At 39.6% G+C, this 26,594-nt stretch overlaps 1 protein-coding gene across 6 annotated transcripts in view; it reads right to left on the bottom strand.

Moving 5' to 3' along the window:
• Positions 1-26,594, bottom strand: part of Prlr (prolactin receptor) — a 156,110-nt gene that overhangs the window by 111,311 nt on the left and 18,205 nt on the right. For 2 of the 6 annotated variants that reach the window (XM_051182540.1, XM_051182538.1), the window contains exon 1: positions 6,465-6,605. The exons of 2 other annotated variants lie outside the window; for them this stretch is intronic. The gene's annotated coding sequence lies outside the window, so the exon portion shown is untranslated. Of the gene's footprint in view, positions 1-3,456; positions 3,535-6,464; positions 6,606-26,594 lie in introns of those variants that run through there. 2 more of the 6 variants (XM_051182543.1, XM_051182542.1) reach the window with 1 other exon arrangement.

The following is a 26,594-nucleotide window of genomic DNA, read 5'->3' as shown; positions in this document are numbered from 1 at the left end:
CCCATAGTTTAATTTCATAAACAGTAAAGGCACTGAACTTCTTTCTGCCTGAGTGCCTGTTTTTCAATGCCTCTAAAAATGAAGTGTTCCTGTGGAAGAGACAGTGTTTATCTCTGTCATTCTCTGCCTTGTTCACCCCTTTCCTCATCCTTTCTGCCTTCCATAGGGGACCCTGAACCCTACACTGGAGTTCCCTTTTCATTATAGACATGCATAGATGTGTTCTAGTATCTGTAGGCTGACTGATAACAAGTGTGCTGGAAAGAAGGGCATAGAAGAATTTGACCAAAAAATCTAAGTCTAGGAAGGGTTCTGAAAAGTGACAGAGAAAGTGTGGACGAGAAGATCTGTCTCGTGAATGAGTCACATTCCCAGGACATAGCACCAGGCCTTCTCTTACTGGTCCCTATCACCAAGTCCTGGTCTTGGCCCCAAATATTCATGACTTGTCCTTTCTAGACATAAAAGTAAATGCAAATGAGCAAGAAAACAAGGTAGATATTCTGTTTCATTAGTGCCTTGAAAATAGCATCTTGTGATACAGATATTTATTTCTCACAGAAGTTTTTGTACTAAATTACCTTGCACCCATGCTCAGTGTCCCACATGGAAAAAGTAGACATGAAAGTGGAAGAGTAGTTGAGAAGAATTCCAGCAGGAGGAGGGAGAGGTAAGAGAGGGGTGTGTGCTCATGGGAGAATGACTAAAATTCATTGTATAACAGTGTGAAACCATCAAAAAAAATTAAAAATAAAAACTAAAAATAATTGGGGATATAGATCTGCCCTACATTCTGGAAATGAGTATAATGCTTTGTACATAACATGCTGAATGCCTTATTACTGAGCTACAGCCCAATTTATGGGCTGAAAACTTAAAGGGAGGAGTCTGCTCCATCTCAAGGACCCAATGTGCAGAAGATGCTTTACAGACCAGCCAGACATGGCAGGAATGACTAGAGGCTCATGCATTAGAAGCAGCTGCTCCCATACTGGTGCTGTGTTGGGATCTGAGTCTGATTTTCCTGTGTTCATTTCTGGTTACACAGAAGTTGCTTGGTTGCTTGGGCTGTTTCCACTTGTCCTGTGGTTTGGAGATCTCTAGGTCAGCAGGTTGGCACATAGAGTCAGTCTAGACTCCCTTTTCCATAGACATGCCCTCCTCCTGCCAGGATTCTTAACCAGGAGCTTTGAGTGGGCTAGAGAGCTACTCCTTGCTTACTCCATGCTGCCAAGTCCACCATGCATTATTAGCTATTTACAGTGATAGTTAAGCTCTCTTGTTATATAAACATACATGAAGATAAGGAACAAGTTGTAAGTCCATAGATGAGTTCCACTCTACAGAACAGCCTTTGAGCAAAGAATCTCCCAGATTCATTTTCTTGGGTAGAAAATTCTCAAGTGTTCTCTAGCCCATGCTGACTGTGTAGGTCAAATGAGCAGAGGATATGGTCAATCCCAAAGTGAAATATCCCATTTACTTACCTGTTCCACTCATCATTTTTATCACACAGTAAGAAAGGAATTTGAATATGAAGGAATACCAACACACTGGCCTGTGTGATAAGTGCTTTTGCACTATAGCAGTACTGAGTTAGCAAACTGTTACTTGCAGATAGATGTTTATGGGTCCTGCAAATCCCAGCTGACTCATCCATTTCCCTGGAGAGTTATTCACCCCTACTTATATTGTAAGCTGCAACCCCTCAGATTGGAGTGCAGTCCTACATCATTGCACATGGGCTACTGACATCGCTATCTTGGTGTTCTCTCCTCTAGAATGCAGTGAACACTTGAAACACACAGCTGGCTCATCCTCCTCTCAGCCATTTTCTTTCTAGTACCATGGCAGTTTTTTTTTTTTTTTTGGGGGGGGGATATTTCTGTTGCATTGTGATTAAGTTCAAACGTGATTTATTTGGTTGTATTTATGAATTTTATAAGCCAAGGTCAAAAGTTAGCAAGAGAGTATTTTCTTATCCCTTGGCATGCAAAGGTGCATCTTCCCAAGCAGCTACACCTTGTCTGAGATGGTTTGGTTGACTTCTGAGGCACTGAGCAGGTGTCTGGGGAAATCTTCTGTTTGGAAAAAGTCTTGGAGGTTTAGTTGTTTCAACAAATATTGTGGGGTACCTACAATGTAATGGACTCTCAGATTGAAGGTAACATGGCTTGTTCTTCATAAGATTTGACAAAGGTTAGCTGAGGTCATTGAAGGACTGGTTCCAGTCCATGACAATTGGCTACTAGAATAAAGAGTTCTTCTTTATTCCAACTTAAACATCTACACTCATCTAGTTTTTTTCACTTTCCTAAAGTGTCTGTTTTTCTTGCTTGTATTATGTCTATATTCTTTTTACTTTCTCTTTCATTCACCCTCATTGTTGTTTCAACCTTTACCATGCTAAAACATTTACCCAAATGGACAAATTTGGTGTGGTCTAGCCACGCAACGGCATGTTACTCAGTGTTAAAGAGGGATACACATTAAGCCACAGAAAGATACCGAAGAAACTTAAAAACATGTTACTAAGTCAAAGAAGGCAGTCTGCAAAGGCCACATTCTTTTAACTTCCAACATGTGACATTTAAGAAAAGGTAAAGCTGTGGAGTAAGGAAAATTGGCCTGTGCTTGTTAGGAGTTTGGCAGTAGGACAGGGAAAAGAGACTAGGTGGAAGACAGAAATTTTAGGGCCATGAAACTGTTTTGTATAAGACAATGATGTGCCATTATGCATTTTTTTAAAACCCATAAGATGTCTGAAACAAAAGATTAACCCCCTTGTAAATAAGGTAAGAGTTTTAGATAACAGTGGTATGTGAAAGTTGGTTCATCATCATAACTGTGTCAACAATGCCAGTTGCTAATAGTAGAGGAAAACTGTGGAGAAAGAGAGTGGGTATATGGGAGCTTTTCTAAGAAAAGCCAACTTTTTAAAACAAACTATTGCCAAACAAAACAAAACAAAAACAAACAAACAAACCAAAGTATGTCAAATCAAAAACAAAACAAAACAAAACCTGAAGGAAGTAAATGTAACTCACCCAGACCTCCTCCGGCAGTTTCTAGTGGCTCTTTTAGAATTTAACATCTAACCTTCCTTTCCTTTGAGTGCAATCTGGAGATGTTCCCAAGTCCACACTAATCCATCTTTATCCTCCCTAAGGACTGGCTTGTCATGTGACCAGTGTGCTGCTACACTGATCTTTGCTCTTGTGCCTGACACACATTTCCTCTCTGAACTCTTGAAGGAGTTAGGTGCATCTTGACTTGTTGACTTTGTAAGTTAACATGTAGTTAGAATACCCATCTCTCGTTAAAATACAGGTCAGTACATAGACCATCTTTTCCTACTGTTGATGCTGTAATCACACCTTGCCCCTGTATATAACTAGCCCCCCAATTTTGGAACGGTGAGAAGAAAGAATCAGAATGGATAGATACATCTCTTACCTGTGATCCTCTTCTGATCTGTCACCTCCCCTACACAGCCCTCTGCTGTCAGCTACATATTGGTTATGAGGCTTACAGGCAAGTGACACTTTACCTTGTACTTCCTATACCACAAAAAGAGAGCTGTAGCTCTAAAGTCTCATCCTTCCCAACCCAGCAAAAGTACAGGCCATTGTTAATGATTGACTTGCATACTGAGGTATGGAGGATTGCTATCAGCACTCACAGGACAAGGAACGCGAAACAATCCCTTAATGAAAAACATGAGAGTTCCCTGGACTTGTCGAACTTGTGGTCCAGCAAAAGCTTGCTCACATGTGTCTGCTGAGTTTGGTGGTAGAGGAGGGAGGAAAGATCCATAGTTTCTAATAAGGTTTAAGCGAAACACGAAACAATGAAAGTGAATCTTGAGAGAAAGTGTTGATTTTCAGTATCCTTGTGGGGGGGGGGGAGCTTACAAATTATAAATCTTTATACATCTCGAATACATAAAGAATTAAAAAATTTTAACAACCTCCCTCAAATTACTCAGTCAAAGAATGGACAAAAGAATTTACAAAGATAATTTTCAAAGAAGTAAAATAGCTAATAAATATGTAACAAAGCTTTAAACATCCCTAGGCATAAGGAATATGTAAAATTAAAACAACATGTGGCTGGAGAAATGGCTTTGCAGCTATGACACACATGTTCTTCTTTTGCACAAGAGTCAGGTGAAGTTTTAGCATCCACATGGTGGATGCAAATAGTCATACACATAAAAACAAATAAATCTAAAAGAAAATCTTCAAAAAGCTGCATTGAAGCCAGATATGCTGGCTTACATGTGTGATCTCAATACTTAAGGGGAACAAACAGAAGGTTGGTAAGAGTTTGAAGCTGCCTGGTGTACAGTCTACACAAAGAGAACTAAGCCATTTGGGCTACAGAATAAGATCCTGTCTCAAAACAACAGACCAACCAAGCAATAAAACAACAGCAAACAGAACTGAGATTCCATCCTACCCCATACACAATAGCTGTAAACAATAAATGCTAGAGTAGATGAGGAAAGAGATGTTTATATACTACTTATGGAAATGTAAACCATTGTAGCCATATAGAAGTCAGCATGGGGGTTCATCACAAGCAAAAAAGACTAGCCATATGATTCCTCACAAGCAAAAAAGACTAGCCAAATGATTCCGCTGTGCCCTTCCTAGGTATATTCCTGAAGAAACCCAAGGCAGCACATCAGATAAGTAACTTGCACATATTACCATGTTTATTGTAGCACTGTTTACACTAGTAAAGACAGGGACCAGCATGGGTGTTTATCAACAGATGGCTGGATAAAGGCAAATGTGGTACATAGACAAAGGAGAGTTGTATTCAAGTGTAAAAGATGAAATGTTACATTCAGGAAAATAGATGAAATTAGAAAGACAAATGAACCAAGTAAGTAGACTTAGAAGGAGAAAAGCTGTTTGGTTTTCCTCATATGCAGAATCAAGGAACAAAACAGGAGTAGGGCTAGAGAGTTGGTTCAGTGGGTAGAGGCCCTTTGGCATGGGCTCAATCCCTGGATCCCACAGGTGGCAGGAGAGAACGAATTCTGGAAAGTGGGCACCTGACCTCCTCATGTACACTGTGGCACAAGCATGTCCTCCTATCCCCCAATACAAGCAGCACATTTGGCGTGAAAGTAAAAGAGGACTATGTCAGAAAAATGCTGTCTCTTATGTGGAATCTAGATTCCACATACATACATCCAAATACATGCACACACATGTGGGGTGTGTGTGCATGTATGCATCTGTGTATGTGTGTGTGTGTGTGTGTGTGTACATACAACATGGGAACAGAAGGAGAACTGTATGTGAGGAGGAAGATTGGCAGGTGGGGTGAAGAGGGACATGACAGGTTAATGGGACAAATTTAAGCAAAGGAAAATGATCATATATATAGATAAGAGAATGTCATTCTGAAACATTTTGAAAGCTAACTGAAAAAAAGATAGTCAAAATAAAAAGTTGCCTGGAAAAGTAGTCCACTAGGTCCTATGAATCATAGCCTCTGATAAATAAAGATCAAGAGAGCACGTCATTCCACTACCATATTCAACAGGCCTACCGTGAACCTGGACTCCATGGAAACACAAGTGGAAGTTTAGTTCAATCTTGTCATCAGTGAGGACTCACTAGGTAGAAAATTGAGAGTGATAATGGAAAGAAAAGAAGGACAAAAGGAAACAGAAGATGAAAAGGAAATTAAAAAAGAAAGAAAGAAAGACCTGTTTTCCTGCGGGATCTTTCTTTTTCATTAAAAAGATTTTCATTTTATATAATAATCCCTGTTACCTCTCTCTTCCCTTTTCCCCCATATTCCCCATCTCACCCCCCCCCCATCAACTCCACTCCTCTGAAGAGATAAGGCATCCCTTGGGGATTCAACAAAGTCTGACATACAAAGTTGAGGCAGAATCAAGCCCCTTCTCCCTGTATGAAGATTGAGCAAGATAACCCACCATAGGGAATGGGCTCCAAAAAGCCAGTTCATGCACCTGGATAAGTCATGGTCCCACTGTCAGGCATTCCTCTCCACTAACAGATCAAGTCAAATGACTGTCACCCACATTCAGAAGGGCTAGTTTGGTTCCATGTGAGTTCCCTAGCTATCAGTTCAGAGTCCAGAGTCTATGTGCTCCCACTAGTTCAGATCAGCTGTCTCTGGATCTTATGTGTGTTCTGTTTGCCTGCCCAGGCTCACAGAGAGGAAGAGGGTTCTGTAAGTCACATTCTGTGATCTTGCAGGCCAGGTGGGACTCCAGAGCCTAGCTTCCCTGAGTAGAAGCAACTCCATGCATCCTCAGCTTCTCAGAGATAACTTCTTGCTTGCACCAAAGAAGCCTGCCAGGAAAGTAGTCCCTCTGGCTGCCCACTCCAGAAGGCTAAGTGGGACCAAGGAACAACTTCTTTTTTTCCTGAGCAGACAACCCTCACTGGTGGCATTCATTACTCTAGACTCACCAGTCTCCAGGCTTTGCCACAGCTGTGTCAATCTTTGTCTCTCCAGCACCAAGTGTAAGGCTTGGCTTTGGTAGGTAGGAGCTGAATAAGCCCAGAGAGTAAATACTGCACACCACAATAACCCCCCTCAAGCTGCTTGTGCCAAACTCTTTCCTTGGAGGACATTAGCCCCTCCTCCTCTAGTCACCTTGAGGATTATCATGACCGAGCCAGGCTGAGTGTAGAGATGGCAGTGTGAAGGACAGAACTTTGCTCCCACCCCTTCTTCCACGAGAGGATGCCAAGGCATGCTAAACCTTCACAATTCTGAGGCAGACTGGTAGGTTGTGAGTGTATAAATATTCACACTGGTTTCTTGAAAGAAACACTAGAAAGAACTCAACTGAGTTTTGCTAACCAAAGTATGAATGCCCAATATGGTCTGACTGTCCAAGGTTTTGGCCATCCAACAGGTGTTATTTTCAGTAACATTTGAGAGAAATCCCCCTCTTCCGTTTGTTGTGTTTCCCATGGTTACCCTAGTTAGAAACTATTACAAATTTGCATTGAAATATGAAACTGCTTTGGCCATGGCATGTTGTTCCTGGTGACAGGAGTCACACCTGGGAGAAAGCATTAGTTTTCATCAGAGGATGAGAAGGCCAGCAAATATAGGCAGGGAGTAGCCTGGGTCTCTGTGAGCCAATTCAGGGCCTGAATTGTTTCTAGCAAATGCAATCCAGAGGGTTCTCTGCTGGGTCTGTCTATTGGCTTTTTGTGTCCTCTGGAGGCAGACAGAGATAAAAGAATTTTATGGATCCCTTTTATGAGGACATCAGTCCCAGTCACAAAAAAGTCACTTATGTCACTCACCCAGTCTCCTAAAGCTGATACCATATCATAATTTAGAATTTTAACATAAAGTAGGGGGACACATGTCCATTTAAAGGACACAGCGGCGTAGGTCTTAGAAACCACTTGCTTCTGACCTGGATGCCTTCTTTTATATTGATTTAACCCAATGTGATTCACTTGTGTAAGAATGGACACCATGATGAGCAGTCAAAAGGCACAAGTAGGTGAGGAAGAGAGGCTGGTCCTGCCCAGGTGTCTGAGACACATAGGCTCATTGGAAGCATTTGAAACTAGAATCTTTGTTTCTTGATTTGCTTCTTTGTTTTCTTTTTCTATCTCTAAATATTAATGGCATGGTCAACTCTTCTCATTTGGGCTGCTTTCCAGATTAGCCCTGTGGCTTTAGCCTGGAAATGAGCTGTTAATTAGGGCTCTAGTGAGTGAGTGACTCAGCTCAGAATCCCTTTCACTTCTTCAATCATTCAGTCCAGCGTCCTGTGAACAGTCCCACCTGTGCACCCCTGGAGAGAAGCATGTAAGGGTTTACTGTTGGATGGGGCTGAAGATAAGTCAGCCAACTGACTTGGTGCTACCTGCATGGGAGGCTCATTCTGTCAGGGAAGCTTCCCTACTAGGCACCCAGGGCACATGACTTAGTAAACCTGTGAATTGGAGCACAGGGCCAACAGAGCAAGGGGTTCCTTCAATCGGGTTTGCCACCTTGGACCCGCAGCACCCCTTGGGGGCATTCCTAGGACAAGCAATGACTTGAGCACAAAACTTGGCAAGCTTAAGGGGCAATAGTTTTTTTGCTTAGAGGGAAAGGCTACTCTTACTACATGTCAGTACTGTAGAAGCTGATGGTGCCAGTTTCTCTATTTAGCCCACTTTTCACCCCCTTTACGATGCCCTTTAACCTCTCTTCTGATACACTCATGATAGAACAGTAGCCTTGTTCTCTGTTAGCAAGTTGTTAATGCTGCTGCTGAAGCCAGTTCTCTTAAAGAGTCTCAGGACCCCTTGAACAAGGGCTGAGCAGAAAAAGATTAAGAAGCTGCCCCCAACCTCTTCCTGTCCCAGGAAGATTCCCTTTCCTGACTAACAGAGCTGACCTTGGGCCTTCTTAGATATCATTTAGTAAAGTCATCTTGTGCTTGCCAAAGTACACAAACAGGATGCTTTATTATATGGTGCCCTTGACTCCAAGGAGCACTGCTCCTGTTCCAAGTTCCTCTGTGTAGCTGATAGTCATGATGGTTTTCCTTGGCACAGACAAGAGGTGAACATCTGCAGAAGGCTTACAAGACTCTTCTTACAGAATCTTCTCTTTAAAGATATGAGACCATAAATTTATGGTTCTAGTCACCTTATTACTGCTACTTAGTCAATGGACCACAATACATTTATTGGTATGTGTGGTTAAGGAGCAGATACCAGATCTCTAAACAGAAAATATTTGTCTGCTGAAAGGAGTATTTTTTGGTTTTGTGTTTTGTTTCTGTTAAATTCCATTCCACTTGGTCTTTATCCCCCTTCCCCCCCTTTTGTCCTCTTTGGATCAGCACTCTACAAGCCTTCCTGGTTTGTATCATAAATGTGGTCTTCTGAGATAGGTTTGCTGCACTGACAGTGTCTTGGGTGCCTGTCTCAAGACTCTCTAGGCATGCTTTATGAACTCCAGTGATCTGCTGATGGCAAGAAGCTTGAGACCTCCCACAGAGAGTGGATCCTCTATGGGCAGTCACTCCTCCCTGACATGACACAGCTAAGTTCAGAGGAGTCTTTTGCTTCAGCTGCTGATTCTTCTGACAGACCAGGCTTCATGCTTTCCAGAGAAGGCCACAGGGAAAGCTCAGCAGGGGATTCTTGCTCTGCAAAAGTGAAAGACAATGGGGAATACAGAGAGATGGGGCTCTAAGCTGCCTATGCACCACCATAAGAGATTACTTAGGTGAGGCTTATCCAAACCCCAAGGCAATGGCCTTCCTTTAGCATAAGAAAATGATAAAGTAAAGAAGAAAACAGCAGCTGCCTGATGGTGGAGTTTGTGCTGACTATCCCTTGCCCCATCCAGGCTGTGTAACATTGTGGGGCATTTTCAGTTTCAGATAAGTGTGTGAAAGTGGTTATGATTGTGAAATAGATAAAATATTTGGTTGAAAGTCAACTACTGTTTCTCAAGGAGAATAGCTGTGATGTCCTGCTTTGTGGTACCATCTAACTGGGAATAATGATGACCCTCACTGTCTTCTGTGCTCATGATAGGAGCACTTTCAAGGTGCCACTTGATAAATGAACCTTAAAGAAGAGAAAATTTAGGGGAAATAAACACATTTTTAATAAAACACCTTCAAAAGCAAGGGACTATATTCTCTTGTCTTACATTTTACTCTTTAATTTTCTAAAAACATATCACCTACCTTGAAATCTCCAAGTAGAGCAATTATAAATCTGCCAAAGAAACTGAAAATTAATATTTGTGTTTTTCAATCTCTACAACACTTTGCTCCCCTTCCAATCCCAATAGATTACAAATTTATACCCAAAGCGTCAAAAGTGGTGACAATACAAACAGACACATACACAAGGATGAATAAATACTGAAGAAACAATGGCTTTAAAATTTGTAAAGAAAAATGAGCATTGTGGGCCTCACATTTTTTGCCTAAAAATGTTTGTGAATTTTAGAAAACAAGGTATTTTTCTTGATGGCCAGGGTCTTCTGAGCCCTGGTGAGCTCTGAAGACAGACAAGATAAAAGTGGCATTGGACAAGGAGTAGCACCTAAAACTAGCTAGCATAGGCAACACGGATGGATGGAGTGACAGGAAGACCCCTGGGGAACCTATTAGTACTGGGGCAGGGCATATCTACCAGGCACCATGCTCTGTGGAAGATTAAAATATCTCACAGGACTACCACAGTGCTTTTAAATACTGTCTTTAACACCATTGTCCCATGTCTCTAATAGTAAGGAGGCACTTGACAAATAGAGGCTCCTATGGGGTATGTGTTCATGATCACAGACCGAAGAGTCACTACATTTCACCTAGGTCTCTGGCTTTCCCAAATCCTGTTTTCTGTTTGCTTCACAGTTAAGTCAAGTTCCCTGTCTTCTCAGACTATAGAATCCTTTAGGGAATAGACTCTACCTGAATTCTTGACTGACATAGCTTAGTCCAGCAATGACAAAGAAGATTCTCAAAAATACACTGTTTTTAAAAGTATTCTATTTTTACTTAGTGAGTTTTGGTATTTGCTCTCTCTTTTTCCCTTCCTCCCTTCCCTTCCTCCCTTCATCCCTCCCCTCCATACCTTTCTCTATCCCTCCCTCCTTCCTTCCTTTCTCCTTTTCTTTTTTGGGACAAAATCTTTCTACATAACCCACAATGGTCTCTAAATTGTGATCTTTTTGCCTCCTCCTCTGGATTTCTGAAATTATAGGTATGCACCATCATTGTTGGCTTACTTATGAGGTATTTTTTAAGATTCATTTTTATTTATGTGTACACATGATGTCTTAGGTACTGTTCTGTTGCTGTGATGAAACACCTTGGCCAAGGCAACTTTTTTTTGATAATTTTTAAATTTTATTTAAATTAATTTAATTTTAATTTAAAAAAGCTTGTTTTACCTGTCAATCCCAGTTCCCCCACCCTCCCATTGTCCTCCCCTTTTCACCCCCACTAATCCCTATCCCATCCCTTTTCCCCCCCCCCCCGGGGAGCAGACTTCCATTGGGAGTCTTCAAAGTCTGTCATATCATTTGGAGCAGGGCCTAGGCCCTCCCTCATGTGTCTAGGCTGAGGGAGTATCCTGCTATGTGGAATGGCCTCCCAAAGCCCATTAGTGTACTAGGGATAAATACTGATCCCTTACTAGAGGCCCCATAGACTGCCCAGTCCTCCTAACTAACACCAGCTTTGAGGCTTTGAGGGAGACTGGATCTGTCATATGCTGGTTTCCCAGCTGTCAGACTGGAGTCCATGAGTTCCCTGGCTAAGGCAACTTCTAAAAAGGGAAATTTAGTTGGAGTTTGCTTACAGTTTCTGAGGATTAGTTCAAGCAAGAGCATCATGGTGGGAAGACTGGCAGCAGGCAGGCTAGCACGGTACAGGGGCAGCAGTGAGCGCTTACATCCTGATCCACAGGCAGGAGGCAGAAAGAGAGTGAGATTGGGCCCAGCATAGGCTACTAATCTCAAAATCACAGTGACATACATCCTCCAACAAGGCCACACCTTCTCCATTAAGACCATACCACTTAATCTTCCCCCAAACAGTTCCATTAACTGGGACTAAGCATCCAAACATACGAGCCTATGGGGGATATTCTCATTAAATCACTACATGTGAACGTATGTGTTTTTATCTGTTATGTCCATGCAGGTACTCATCAAAGCTAGAAAAGAGTATAGGATGCCCGGAAGAATGAACTAAAGAGGTTGTGAACTATCTGATGTGGGTGGTGAGAACTGAACCTCGGTCTTCTGAAAGAGCAGCAAGTGATCCTAAATGCCTAGCAATCTTTCCAAAACCCCACCCCATCCCGAGTTAGTTCTTGTACTGTAAGGAAATAATACTACTACAGAGATGTTTTCTCTAATAATAAATCTTTTCTTAAGGACACTGGGCTGGCAACAAGAGACAGTGTATGGATCCAGAGTTTGGGGGCATAGATTCAAGTGTTGGAACACTAGGAAAGCTGTTTTAGCATTAACACCAACAATGGCACTGTGCTTTTGTAGAGTGCTTCTGACTTTAGAGTGATACTAGGCTGAGCTGATCTTGACCAGACTGTTCTCCACAAGATAGCAGACCAAAGAGAACAGAAACAGTTTTAATAAGAAGCCAGTAGTGAAAAAGCTGAACAGAGTTTTCCAGGACCACACACATAAATGTAAACAGATTTTCATTCCTTTTAAGGGCTTACTTTCCCTACCTTGGTTTTAACTGTTTGACCCTAACACAATTCTATGGATTTACACTCAGATCTGTACATGGATTACAAAGTCGTATGATTGGTAGCACATCACGTAGGTGCACTGATTCCTGATATCTCCTTTCAATGGGCATAATAAAAATAATATTCAAATTAATGAAAATGCTGTTAGAATGGTATGTAGAATGTAGAAAATTCTGAGAACTTAGTAAGTGATACTACATTTACTTTTACTTTCATTGGAATTCCTTTGTAAACTTGGGCACCTCCCTTCATGAAACTGATGATCCAGTGGCTAGAGGGACACCAGCCATGGTTTCTATCGGATATTAGAGCCAAGCTCTAGTTTTTGCTTGTGCAGCTATGTGACATTGCCTGCATCACTGCATTGTTTTACTTTAGATGCTTCATCTTAGAAAAATGTAACCTCCCAGAGTTACTGTGAAAATGGAAAAGGTAAAGAGACCTCTAGAAGTATACCATGAAGAAGAGGCCATGTGTGTATAGATGTAAGCAAGAATCTACACACTGGAGACTTTTACTTCTGTGCTTTGACAAGAAGGTGCTTTGATGAAGAGGCTTCTAGCTTGCAAGAGGCCTGAAACTTTCCACCCATGTTTTATGTTTTAGTGAAGCAGCATAACATACAGAAAGCTATGAGCTCAACTGTCCACTTCTGTGGTGCGAATTGAGTTGAACAAGCATTCTAATGACCCCATGAGAGTGAAGTGAAGGTTCAAAGAGTGATAATTACCTGAACAAGAAAAATGTTGGCGTTATTATTTTATTTTTATTAGTTTGAGACAAGGTCTTTTTATACAGCCCAAATTGGCCATTGTTTTGAGATTCTCCTTCCTCAGGTTCTTAAACAGTAGAATTATGGGTGTGCACCACCAAGCTTGGAAAAAAGTGGAATTCATACTAGAATGGGCACAGGCAGTTGTATTAGGGTTTCTTGGTTTTGAAAGGAAAAGGGAATAGATATGTTTTTGTCTAAGTCAAAAGAAAGATTGGTGGGTAACACAAAAGAGGCTTTATGCAAAGTGATAAGGCCCTGGCTGATATGCCGAACAGACAGGTCCTGATGAATGGGTTTATTTGATTTAGTGTGTACAAAGATGGATTGGGAATATTTGTAATCCTAAGGAGACATTTCTTTGGGAAATTGTTGACAAAGGAGGACATGCCTGAATGCTACTGTAAAGTCATTCACCTGAGAAATATGTAGTTGTCCCTTGAGTTATAGCTATGGTCAAGTAGGGGACTTGACTCCCTCTTTAGGAGTTTAGTGGGAATATAATCTTGCTTCTTGACATCGCAATGAGAATACAAACATTTCTCCATAGAGATTAGAAGTTACCACATATTACACAGCTGCCTCCCTTGGGCAACAAGATCAAGATTCACTTTGCAGATGTTTTGGAGGATTTGTCATTTGACTTAGGCAAGAATTGATTTCTGGGGTGAAGCATTCCTCATCATCCACCTGTATTTATCTTGTTCCTTCTATCATGTTAGTGTTGGTGGCATTTTAGTATCTGGAACTTGTCCTACTGTTGGGACACTTTACCAGTAGTTGCCTCATCAAATATATGTTTATAGAACTTTGGTTTGCTATGAATTCCAAGAGACTTGGAACTTCCTCATATAACTACTTGCTTTAACATGCTTCTTGACTATGAACTATTTGTCGGGGAAGGGGTTCTTGGAACAAGAGGAATGCATTGTAGAGTGACAAAACAAGGAACAAAGTCATATATTTCATGGCGGCCTGCTTAATACAGCATTTCATTTTAATTAAACATATAAAAGGAAAGACCTTCAGATGGGTTATTATCAGCCAGCACCGGGGTACAGGAAATACATGGAAAGACCCTGAATCACAGGTACTTCATTCATACACTGCAAAGCTTCTCTCATTCTACTTTGTAAACACAGTGGGATGGATAAAATGCTGCTAAAGCTCGTTGGCTCCATTACCCCTCATATATTCAACATATATCAAAATTTCAAAGACAAAAGACTAAACAGAACAAAAAAATTATTTCCTCAGAGGGAATTGAACATCTCTTTCCATATGGAATGAGTGAATGAATAAGTGAGTGAGTGAGTGAGTGAGTGAGTGAAAAGGAAATATTAAGACTACTGTGTTTGCCAGTGCCTGTCAAGGTTTAGAACTGGAGAAGCCTTCAGGGCCACTCTGGAGCAGCCCTAATAGCATACGTCTAGTCTGTTTTTAGCACAGCACTCCCCTAACTGTCCAAATTCTGCTTAAATGATTCTGGGAAAATGGAAGGCAATCACCTCATATAGTAGTTATGGTGTATTAATTATTTTAAATTTTAATCCTGCCAGAGTTCTGTTGCTGAGGCAATCCTCACTGTTCTGGTTCTCAACACTGGAGCCATCTCCCCACCCCACCCAACCCCACAATTTTTGATATTAAGCCTCTAACAAATATTGATTTGTTATAAGGAGTTTGGGTACTTTAGACATTCCAAATGCTGCAAGGGTAAATTTAACATTTGCATGTCTGAGGAAAATGATACCCTAACCCTTTGGTTGCATAAAACAAGAAGATAACTCAAGGCTTATTTAGATGCTACTATCAATGGATATAATGAAACATGTACAGGACCTGCTTGACCTTATTTGACTCCATCCTACATCTTAATATCTATTACATTTTAAACAAGACACCTTAACTAAAATTGAGGCAACCAATACCTTTCAGGCATGTTTCTTTTACATTTATAGAATGTAACTTCTAATGTCTTAGAGAGTAAATACAAATGAAGCCCTTGGAACATCTCAGAGTTCTGTCAAATCCATGGATTTTCAGAACTATTTTCAAATATAGACTGAAGTTGTTTCACTCTAGCTGTTAGGTATCAGATAGTTATGAATGAGGGTTAGGACGACAACTCAGTGGCTAAGATTATTTGCTGTACAAGCATGAAATTTTGAGTTTAGGCCTATCCTCACACCCATGTAAAATCCAGCCATGTCTGAACATGCCTGTAAGAACAACACTGAGGGGCAGTCCATGGAATATACTAGTCAGTCAGCCTAACTGAGACCATGAGCTTTGGGTTCAGTGAAAGATCTTGTCTATTGTGAAATATTCCTTTACACTGTGGGAAGGTGTGTTGCTGGGATTGGTTTAATCAAAAGCTAAATGGCCAATAGCTAGGCATGAGGTGTGGCAGGGACTTCTACAAGAGAGAGCTCTGGTAAGTAGAAAGGCTGAGTCCCCAGCCAGACGGAGAGGTAGCAGGGTAGGTAGTACAGAGTAAAGGTAACAGAGCCTTGTTAAAAACAGTAGATTAAAAAATATTGGTTAATTTAAGAAAGGTATCAGTTAATTTAAGTTATAAGAGCTATCAGGACAAGCCTAAGCTGTAGGCCAAGCTTTCATAATTAATAAATCTTCGTGTCATTAGTTGGGCGCTGGTGGTCCCAATGAGAAAGTTTGTCTTCACCTGTCTTAAGATAATAAGGCAGAGAGTGAAACAGTAAGATATTTGATATTTCCCTCTGGCCTCTGTACTGAAATACACACACACACACACACACACACACACACACACACACACACACACACACCAAACAAAGAAACAAACAAGCAAACAAAACAAAAATGTAAGAAACACAGTCATGAACAGGTAAAGAGTAAGACATTTGGGTATATGACTGGGATGAGTTCCTTGTTTTTCTTGTTCTCACCACCTGAAGCTTGGCAATTTACTATGCCTGTTCCAGAACACAGTGTTTCTTCACACAGACAGCTGTGTAAACACTTCTGGATCAAGGGTAAAGTCTGTAGGTAGAGCAAGAGCCTCCTGAAGTCTGACTTATGGGATCATCCAACTCAATGCATAATGTTCTACAAGTTGAATTACATTTTTAAGTTTCTTCACTTGTAAGATGGAGATAATAAGAGAACCTACCAATTGCTTCTTGGAGATAATTTATATATTTTATTCCCACTGAGAGGCTTTTGTTGGAAGCTGATGACCTTCTTACTGGAGCCCACCGTATTTTGAGGAATGAGAAAACTATGTCTTTGAATCAAGAGGCATGGGAGAAAGTTCTCTGCTGGCTGACTTTACTGAATCACAGGTACCAGAGAACTGACCACAGTCCTATGGGCTCTCTGCAACTGATTCTGGAGTACATGTTCCATCACCCTTTTCTTTCTATGTGCTCTTCCCACCATGCTCTTTGCAGCTAACTGGCCAAAATGTCAGGGACACAAGAACACCTGTAAGTTTGTGTATTCCCTTTCCTCCCACTGAATGCCCTTCTTATCCTCTTCCAGTCTGTTTATTAACTCCTTCTCTTCTGCTTATGGTGGCAGCACACCTGCTTCCTCCATTAGACTGTGATTGATATACTGCAGGTGGAGAGTGGCTACTTTTTGTATGCTGGTGCCCAGTAGGGTGTCCAAAACAGAGTGGGGCAGGTAACAGTTGTTTACAAATGATTGAGAGACCAAGAGAGTTTATTTTCACTAGATCTTGTAAGAACACTGAGCATGTCTTCCGGCCTCTCTCTGAAAGTTTATCAATAATGCCATGTCAATAGCGATACCCTTACTAAAGTCCTTCTGCAGCATATTCTTAGACCATTCCTACACTCCTTTGAAAGCCCCTCCCCAAATTCAAGTGGTAATTATTTTGTGTGTCTCTGAAAATGTCAAATACAAATTCCTATGTTAATGGAACATCTGCGTTTTGCCAATAAAATAGGACATCCTGCATAGTGACCCGCTGTTGGACTTGTTGTGAAAACATGCTGTAACTCCATGGCAACTTCAGCCATGTCATAAGGAGATAACCTTTCCTAAATGGCACCTGGGAAGATAAGGGGTCTGAGCTAATATTTTTTTTTTTTCATCCAGCTTTGAAAGGAGCATCAGTAATAAGACTTGTGGGTATGGTGCCTCAAATTCTCCCTTGCATGACTATAGTCCTTTTGGAGACATTATGCTTTCTTTTTCTAGAGGCTGTTAGAGAACTGGGTGGGTTCTTGTCTGAGAAAGTTTGAGAGCTGAACAATACAGAGCAAAAGCACATTTCTTAGGTAAAATTACATATGTAATTATGGCAGAAGTATTACATATGTGATTGTGGCAGAAGTGCATATTCCTGAGTATATAACTAACAAGACCCACCGGATGGAAGAAGAGAGACAAGGAGCCAGAATCACACAAGTTCTCTTTTACAGCCAGGAACAGATAGGTTGAATTGTTACTATGTGGTGTCTGATACCAATATACCCAGTCAGATCCTGTTCTGTTGTGCAAGAATTTTGGACTTAATGTTTTTTTTTACCTGTCTGTAGCAGAAAAAAAAAAAAAAAACACGCAAAATAGTAATCTATAAACTGAAAGGTCAGTGGTTGGAGTCTTTAATACAGGCCCCAAGTGCTAGCCTAATACAGCTTTGCTAGTGGTTAATTGAACACTGATAGGAAGAGAGTAAAGAGTCCTAGAAGCAAGCAAAGTGCTCATGAAACTAACTTCGGTAGTATGGTTTCCTGATGGCAATGTTCCTTGCTTCTTCTAGGAAGAAAGCCTAAGGATTTTGAGCATTTATCAAAAGCTCAACATTGCTATACTAAAGTCTTTTGGAAGGTAGTGGAGCTTTCTCCTCTCAATTCTTTATCTTTGTTTGGTATCCTTGATGTTGCAAGTCAAGATTGAGACATCAAATTGATTTCTTTTTGAGGGTCATAGTAATCACCAAAGGGAACAACACTGCACTAATATTTAGTAATAGTGATAAGAAAAAAATCATCATGGGAAAGGCTTATGTTCATTTCTTAGAAACTTGTGTAGGATAATGTTTCCATGTTACTAAAGAGAATTTGTATTTGAAAGGCTGATGATGTGAAATCTGTGCCCCCAACACAAGATTCTATTTCTGTGATAAATACTATGATCAAAAGCTGCTTGAACAAACAAGGGTTTATTTTACTTACACATACTTATCATAGCCATTCAAGAAGGGAAGTTAGGGCAGGGGGAGAATCAGGAACCTGGGAGCAGGAACTGAAGTGGAGCCTGAAGGAAATCTGCTGCCTGGCTTGCTCTTGTGGTTTTCTCAGTCTTCTTTATAAAACCCAGGACCAATCCAGGGATGGCACCACCCACAACAGGCTGGATGCTCCCATACCAACGACTAGTCAAGGAAATACCACACAGTCCATCAAAATGCTAAGGACTGAGAGTTCATTACATATGTATTTATTTGTGTATATAATGTAGCATGGTATTCATGCAAACTTGGACTTGTTTTAATGAGGAATTTATTCAAGATTCATGGGACAATTATATAGGACAGTAAAGATGCTGAAACTGGGAAAGGTCTAAGAAGACATTTATTAGGTTTCTGGAATAGAGTCCCTATTTTTGACTATCTTACAAGACACAGAGTAGGGAGGAGATAGAAGAAAAATTCCAGACAATACCAAAACTCCATAGTCAGTTCATAGCTAGGAACTTGGGAGATGTGTAATGGCTAACGTCATCCATGGCATTGAATTAATGATCATCATTATTAGCCAACATACTCTTTGCTGTGGGAAAAGAGGAAGAAGCCAAGCATTCTTTATTGCCCCAAATCAGAGCATGGTTCTTCACTTTCTTAAAAAATGTTCAGGTATCCTTTTATTAATAGGGCTTGCTTCAAGCAAAGACTCCTTTCTAGACCCACATAAAATGACAACCTTAGAAAACACTGCCTCTGAATGTTAGGAGACTGGGCACTGGCTCATTGAGCAGGCTGGCATATAACAAGTTCAGATGATAGATGAGAGGTGGAGAAGAGAGAGGGAGAGTCCTACTCAACAGGCATCCCAAGGCAATGAATATTTGAGTCCTCTATTTTGAGTACAGGAGAACTGGTGGTTGAGGAAAATAAGATTGTATCTCAATGTAGAAGGCCACCTTGTTGGCATTCCTCTTAGAAACTAATATTGATGTAGGACATGTCATTCTGCCCTCCAGCTGTGGGCTGGAAAACATACAGCTTAGTACACACTGAGCAGGTTCAAGAACACACTGCACATGATAAACGTTCACAAATATTGGATCTAAGTGTATTGGGTTTTCATTGGATGAGTAAGCATGAAAAATAAATAGCATAGACATGGAAAAAGTACAAATGAGAGAGCTGAGGCATCATCTGACAACTGTAGGAAAGTCTTTCTCATTTCCTAATGATGTAGGAGACCCTGTGAGAAAGGACAGGTAACTGTTAGGAGATAGAATGCTAGCACAAAAAGCATTCTTGGAGACAAAAGGATAGGTCAGAGGGAATCTTAAAATTATGAAAAGTAAAAGATCATTTTAATATGTTCATATAGGATAGCAAGGTAAAACTGACAAGGAAAGAGTAATTTATGGCACTATAGGACATGGAATCAGACACTCACAAAAATAGTATACCTTCTTAAAAGGAATAAATGGGATACAAGATAGATGATACATAAAATGTGTGACAGAAATAACTTAGAGCTGATATATACTTGCAAACATGAGAATCAGTAATAAAAGGAGTCAGCATTGCGTGCCTACCAAGACAGCTGAAATGAAAGGAGGAGAAAACCAAATACTGCTAAATATACAGAGCAGTGAAACTCTCAGACACTGCTGTAGGAGAGCAAAATGGTACAACTGCTTTAACAATGTATAGTTGCTACTTGAGAATGAAACATATGTCTTGGAACTTCCAGATTCTATCTGTTGCTGATTGACCAAGTAAAATAAAAGATATGTACTTAACAATCTGTAAGAATAGTTAAGTCAGTTTTATTAATAATAATCACCAAATAGGAATACTTGAGACATCACAAACAAAAAAATGAAGAATACAGAGCCCAGTAATATACAGGGGGAAAGGGAGAATAAAGTGGGGTAGAGATAGGAGGCCAGGGTAGAGGAGAGGGTAAGATCTGAAAAAGTCACATGGAAACCTACTACTTTAGAATACACACACACACACACACACACACACACACACACACACTTAAATGGAGTTAGTTTACAACTAGGCAGCATTTCCCTATTAGATATCCTATAGATACCAGATCTTTATGTCAGAAATTGGTTACTTCTGTTGTTGGCCAGTGAAGTTTCACGGGCCCCAAAACATTTCAGACTATTGTCAAAGGTTTCATTTACCATTCTAGAACATGACAGTATGACACCACATACTTGAGTCATAGAACATGGAGCAGGTGGTGACTTGGAAGCTTCAGCTGGTTTTAGTGATACTAGAAGGTGATATGCACAGTACAGGAGGAGAAAAGTAATAATCACTGTCACCCAGTTGTAAATCCTGAGAGCTACAACAGCGACCTGTCTAGCAAGGTGCGTCCACTTGTGAAATAGAATATTAAGGGAGTAACCAAATGATTGTATTAAGACTTGTTCCATGAGATGGAACCCATACCCTCCCTCCCTTGTTTTTTCTAGGTCACAAACCTATAGCTGGGCATATCACAGGCCCTAAGAAAGAACATTCTGTTGAAGGACATAGTGGGAACTGACTCCTAATGACTTATTGTTATACTTATAGGTTAGTGCATCTCTCAGACCTTATCAGAGATGCTTCTTTTTGCAGTTGACGATATTTAACACAGAGGCCCCCGACTCCCAAACTGACCAACATGTGGAGAATAAGAGACCGATGGAACATGTATGTCACATTCCCTTCTCCCAGACTTCAGGATTCATTGAAGGAGAAGAGGTGAAAAGGTGCTAAGAGCTGAAGGTACGGATGGTTACAAGAAAGAGTAACTTGTGGACACAGCAGGGAAGTGGCACATATAAACTCACAGTGGCAGATAGCAGTGACAACATGCACATGACCTGCGCAAACTCAAGCCAGATAAAATCTCAGCATGGATAGGGGAAGTGGGCATGTTATCCTGCCTCCAGCTGAGGCACTATTGGAAAATGACTGCTGCTGGAAATGGAGAGTTAGTTTTCTCCCTTTTCCCTAAAAAGTTATTGCTGAGGTACAACATACTTTCAGAAACATTGCTATCACTTAGTTTTCATCACAGACTCAGAAGACCAGAGTTGTTTGTGAAATCCCCATCTCAAAAATATTTCATTTGGTTTTTTGAGATCATAATGTAATTCCATCATACCCTCCCCCCGCCTCTGTTTTCTTTAAGGGTGTATCCACAGGTAGGTTGGTCTTGCTTCAGTGGGGGACTCCACCCCAAATAAAAGAGCAGTGCAAACTGAACTGATGGGCTTTGAAGATACAAACTTGGGTAAGTAGGAAAGGGGTGTGGATCTGGGAGGATTGATCAAAGTATGATGTATGAAGTTCTCCAAGAATAATAAAGAAGACATGTATTCTAATACATTCAGTGATTACTACCCAGCTCTAAGCGAGCTGGAGTAATGTAAGCCAAACTCGAAAAAGTCTCAAAACACAGAAAAAGAAGAGAAAACGAGCACAAGGATTCTCATTCATAATGTTTGGTCCCACTGATAGAATTGTTAGAATAGACAAAACTAGTTAAAGGTGATGGGAATCAGGTCAGTGGTTGTTTGCAGCAGGGAGATTGCTTGGAGTGGGAAACTTTCTGGAATAATGGAAACAGGCAGGGATGTGGATACTACAGGAAAGAGTATTTAGCAAAACTGACTGATATGTGCATGTATAGCCTTTGTGAATACATACCCACTGCAATAATTCTATAAAAGAGGCATTCAAATTATAATGACACACTTTGAAAGCGTAAAATATGAAGGTAGTAGATAATTAAAAACATTTAAAAATTTAAGAAGTTATAAGTAAATGTAGCAGTGTCATAATACTAGAAAATATGAGTCTGATAAGTGAATGATTCAGTGAATGCCATGCAAAAATCAATAAAAATGAGTTTACATCCAGGTACATCAGGACAAACATCTTTTTGCTTTATTAAAGCTCAGATAAAACATATGTGTTCTGGATGTTAAGCAGGCCATTACAGAAACACCATTCTGGATATTGTAACCCCCACCCCTCCAAAAAATAATCTAAATTATTATTTTAAATACTGAGAAAAGGGTTGAAAATGGATTAAAATTCTCATCTTTGATGAAATCATTTAAAGATACCATTTCATCCAGAAGTTGATTTGGTAAGTGTAGAGTCATTATTCTCTTCTACAATCATGGGATATTTTGGAAACTTAACAATAGCAACTCATTGAAATAAGAGAAGTATAACCATCTTTTTAATTTTTTGGAAAAAGGAAAACAATACAAGAATGTAGTCCATATAGCAAAAGACAGATGAAAAAGACTGGGAAACATAAACTTCTGTTTTTCCCAAAATGAAGTTAATCAAGTTTATGCAACTTTGAGTGTTATAATTGATCCAGAAAGATAAGAAACATGCTTCTGGTAAAATATATTCAAGAAACTGTGGGTTAATGTCAGTTGAGTCTCTTTATTTCTGTCTTTTTATTTCAGAACTCTGACTCATGACCCATTAGGGCCACCAGAACATTGAAAATACTACACCCGAGGCATTCTTCTTGAAACCAATATTAGAAATGATATTCCCTATTGTTATTTTAATATTACAGCAATGGTCTAAGTATCAGATCAAAATTAGATGCAATCACTAGAGTGAGAAGAATCATCATTATTTCTGACACCATTAATTATTATTTCTTAGGATGAGACACACTTATAATTAGTGATTATCTAGAGAGTAAATATATATATAAATATATGTATATATGTATTATGTATGTATGTATTCACAGTCCAGTAGTTCCAGAAAGAAGATGGGGGAAAATCAATTATAGTAAAACAAACACTTAACATTAAAAACACACATAAAGTGTTCTAACAAGACTATGCAAGACCTAAGAATAAAAACTATAAAGCTTTCAAAAGAAATGTAAAAGACTGACATAAACAGAAAGAGTCCACCATTTCTTATTACTATAGGTTTAAATGTGATACAATCCTGTTGGACCATTGTACAGTTGAGATGGTTCCTTCAGGGTTATATATACTTAAAATTAGCTTTTATAACTGACCTGTAGATTTAATACACTCTCAATGAAGTAACCAATGTGAGGTTTTATGTCTCTGTGTATGGATGACCATTTTGCTATACACACACACAAACAAATATAAATTCAAAAGCCAACATGCACACATGTATATGCTTTTCTAAGTTTTAAATATCATGTCAGAATGCACCTGCAGGAGCTCATTGATTAAAAAAAAGATGATCAGTTTTGCAAATAATTATTATTTCTTAAACAAGAAAGAAAAACATTTTATCTTAAGTAAATTTTGATTTCCTTTTTCTGGAGTATAATATAATGAATGATGCCTGTGTGTGTGTGTGTGTGTGTGTGTGTATTTGTGTATATTTGACCTGTAATACCAGGAAAAGAAGTCACATAATTTTAAGCTGATATAGAAATACATTCTTCTTCTAATCCTTCTCTAATTCCAGGCACACAGTTTGTTATACGCTGGAAAGGTAGCATTTTTGTTCTTACATAAAAGTACTGTCTTCCATCCCCTGAAAGTACCAAAATAAAATCAAACTGTCTTGGGAAAACAAAGGTTAAGCTTTCTTTCCTGAGGCAAATGTGTAGAAAGGTAGTCAAAGGCAGAAACAGTGTTTCAAAGATCAAAAGAACACTCAGCACATGCTGTTCATAACTGATCAGTCCTGGAGGACACAGGGGCTTTAGATGCCTCAGATGGAATGCCTCATAAACATTAAGGAAGACCATCTCTACTGATGTTCTAAACAAAGTGTGATGACGCCTCTTTTCTCCCTGTCCTCTGAAATAGGTGCCAGAGATACCAAAATACAAACACTCTCCAAAAAGTTCAATTATGCTATGTGGTACACCATTTATTTTCATACTCCCCTGAAGGAACCATCTCAACTGTACAATGGTCCAATGGGATTGTATCGCATTTAAGCCTATAGTAATAACAATAATAAACATACCAGGTTTGTCATTGCCATTTATCTTTCTTACTAATCTTGTAGTCAGTCCATGGGCACCCAAGCTTGACTCACAGAATATTATCTAGCACAAGGGATTCTTCACATATCGAGCAACAGATTCATGCTATACATCTGTTTTGTCCACCCCACAGGCTTCCTATTTATCCTTCAGTGACCTGCCAATGCTTACGGTTTCCAGTTTCTTCTTGTTGTGTTCAGCTTGGGTCAGCTGCAGTTTCTTCCACCCCACACATATGCATGCTCTCTCCACTTCAGTGACACTGAAAGTGCTTTTCCTGTAACTCAAAATATTTGTTCCTCTTTTTGGACTTAGGTCTGTCACTACTCTCTTTGACTTGATCTCTGAAATAATAATGTGCTATTCTTTTGCTGTCCTAACCACATTTAACAATGCACTTGGTTTATACGTGCATGCTTGAGCAAGTGTGTGTGTGTGTGTGTGTGTGTGTGTGTGTGTCAGGGGAAGGGCTTGCATACTCTAGGCCAGTTCATTATGACTGAGTTACATTCTTATCCAGGGAACCTATTATTGATGTCTGCCTCCTTGATATTTCATAAACTCTATGCAGATAGAGACCCCTCAGCTCATTGATATTTCTCCAGCACCTGGGACAGTATCTACAAGTTTGAGAAATGTTTTGACTTCTGAACTTTGCAGGATAGTTCCCAATGATGACTATGATAAATTTTAATTTGACATTAGGCACAAGACTTTCAATGAAAGCATGATTTCTTTCATAACCCAGTTCACATAATGCAGATTAATCTTTCCACTGGATCAGGAAGGAGGACAAGGGGAAGAAACTATGCAAAGTAAAATTTCCCAGATCTGGGTAACATAGTTATTTAGCCCATTATGTTAAAATATGCCCCGGATTTCCTCATCCCACAGAAGGAATGCAGTTTGTGAAACTCTTGGCATGCAACCCAACAAAGACAGACTATTAGCAAAGTTCTTTACTCTCAGTTGCTACATGGTCATTACTAGACAAAGCAAGATGCTACTTTTATGCTTATTCTTTTTGACACTCTAGATAGCTTAACTGTGGTCACAACTGAAACTTAAAGGAATTATGAGCAGATCATTATGTAAGACACAATGTGTTTGTTTCATGTTCCCATGTTGTCTCTTCTGTGATTTCTTCACTTTCTCACTTCTGACTTTCTTTGTTGTTTACTATTCTCAAAAAACACAGCTCTCCATTATTAGGAAGAGTTGGTATGACCAACCTTGAGCACAGTGTTCTAGCTCAGTTAATAAAATTTAAAGACTCACAAAGTCTAATGGGACCCAGTGATAGAGGCATAGAATGATGAAGGAGGTGGGTGAGTAAGGTTATTTAAGGACATATATATCTAAGATATATATGACATGCAGCTATAAAAGGCCAGCTCAATTAAATAATTTTCCAATACTACAATTATGTAAAACTCCTTAAACCATAATTATGAAAATGAGAATCTGCTTGAAATCTCAAGGTCTGTTTTATTGATTCCAAAAGTGACAGAGTAAACAAAGCTTTCTAAAAATTGATATGTGACAAGAATGCCATGATCTGTTAATGTCAATTAAGTACAAATCGATTAAACAAATGTTTAGTCATTTATGAGAGAAAAGTGTTCAATGAATGTTGACTAAATATCAATATATTAGACTTAATTTAGAATAAATAAGTCAAGCTATGACTTCACATAGATACTTGGGATTCAGAGACTCTTGAAAAGTCTACAAGTCAACTGGTTCTGCTTACTTTTTTGACAATAACAATGAACTTATGCATTGTTCATGGTTGTTTTTTCATGAAAAGGGCAGAGCTGAGTAATCATGATAGAGGACATATGGCCTGCAAAGCCCACTCCAAAGCTATACAGAGAAACTCTGTCTCGAAAAATAACAACAAAAAAGTCTAATATACAATTGTTATCTCTTTCAGAAAAATGTAATGACTCCAGTGTAGGGCAGATAAGGAACATCTTTAATATTTGCAATTCATGCTAAGCATGATGAAAGAAATTCTCTAGGTATCACTTGTTGGTAGGTGCAGAATGTTAGCCAGAGGAGCAATTTTGGAAATCATATGAAGATAACCACATTTACTAGTCATGTCATCCTATCTCTGCAGGTTTTTTTTTTCTTTGCAGATTTTGTAGAAAGTTTAGGATGCTTTGTGAAGTTCAAGAAGACAATGAGTCAGCAAGTTTTCTGGCTAGCTTTAGCTCTTTTCAATTTTGGACTTCCCATCTACTCAAAATCATTGAATTATTTGTGAATGAAACTCAGAAGTACTAAGAAACATAAAAAAGTTAGATGGAATTAGAACACAGGGCTTCA

Source organism: Phodopus roborovskii, unplaced genomic scaffold, assembly GCF_943737965.1.
Source record: "Phodopus roborovskii unplaced genomic scaffold, PHOROB, whole genome shotgun sequence".
Lineage (NCBI taxonomy): Eukaryota > Metazoa > Chordata > Mammalia > Rodentia > Cricetidae > Phodopus > Phodopus roborovskii.
The sequence above is the reverse complement of the archived record's forward strand: the minus strand, read 5'-3'. Positions and strand labels throughout refer to the sequence as shown.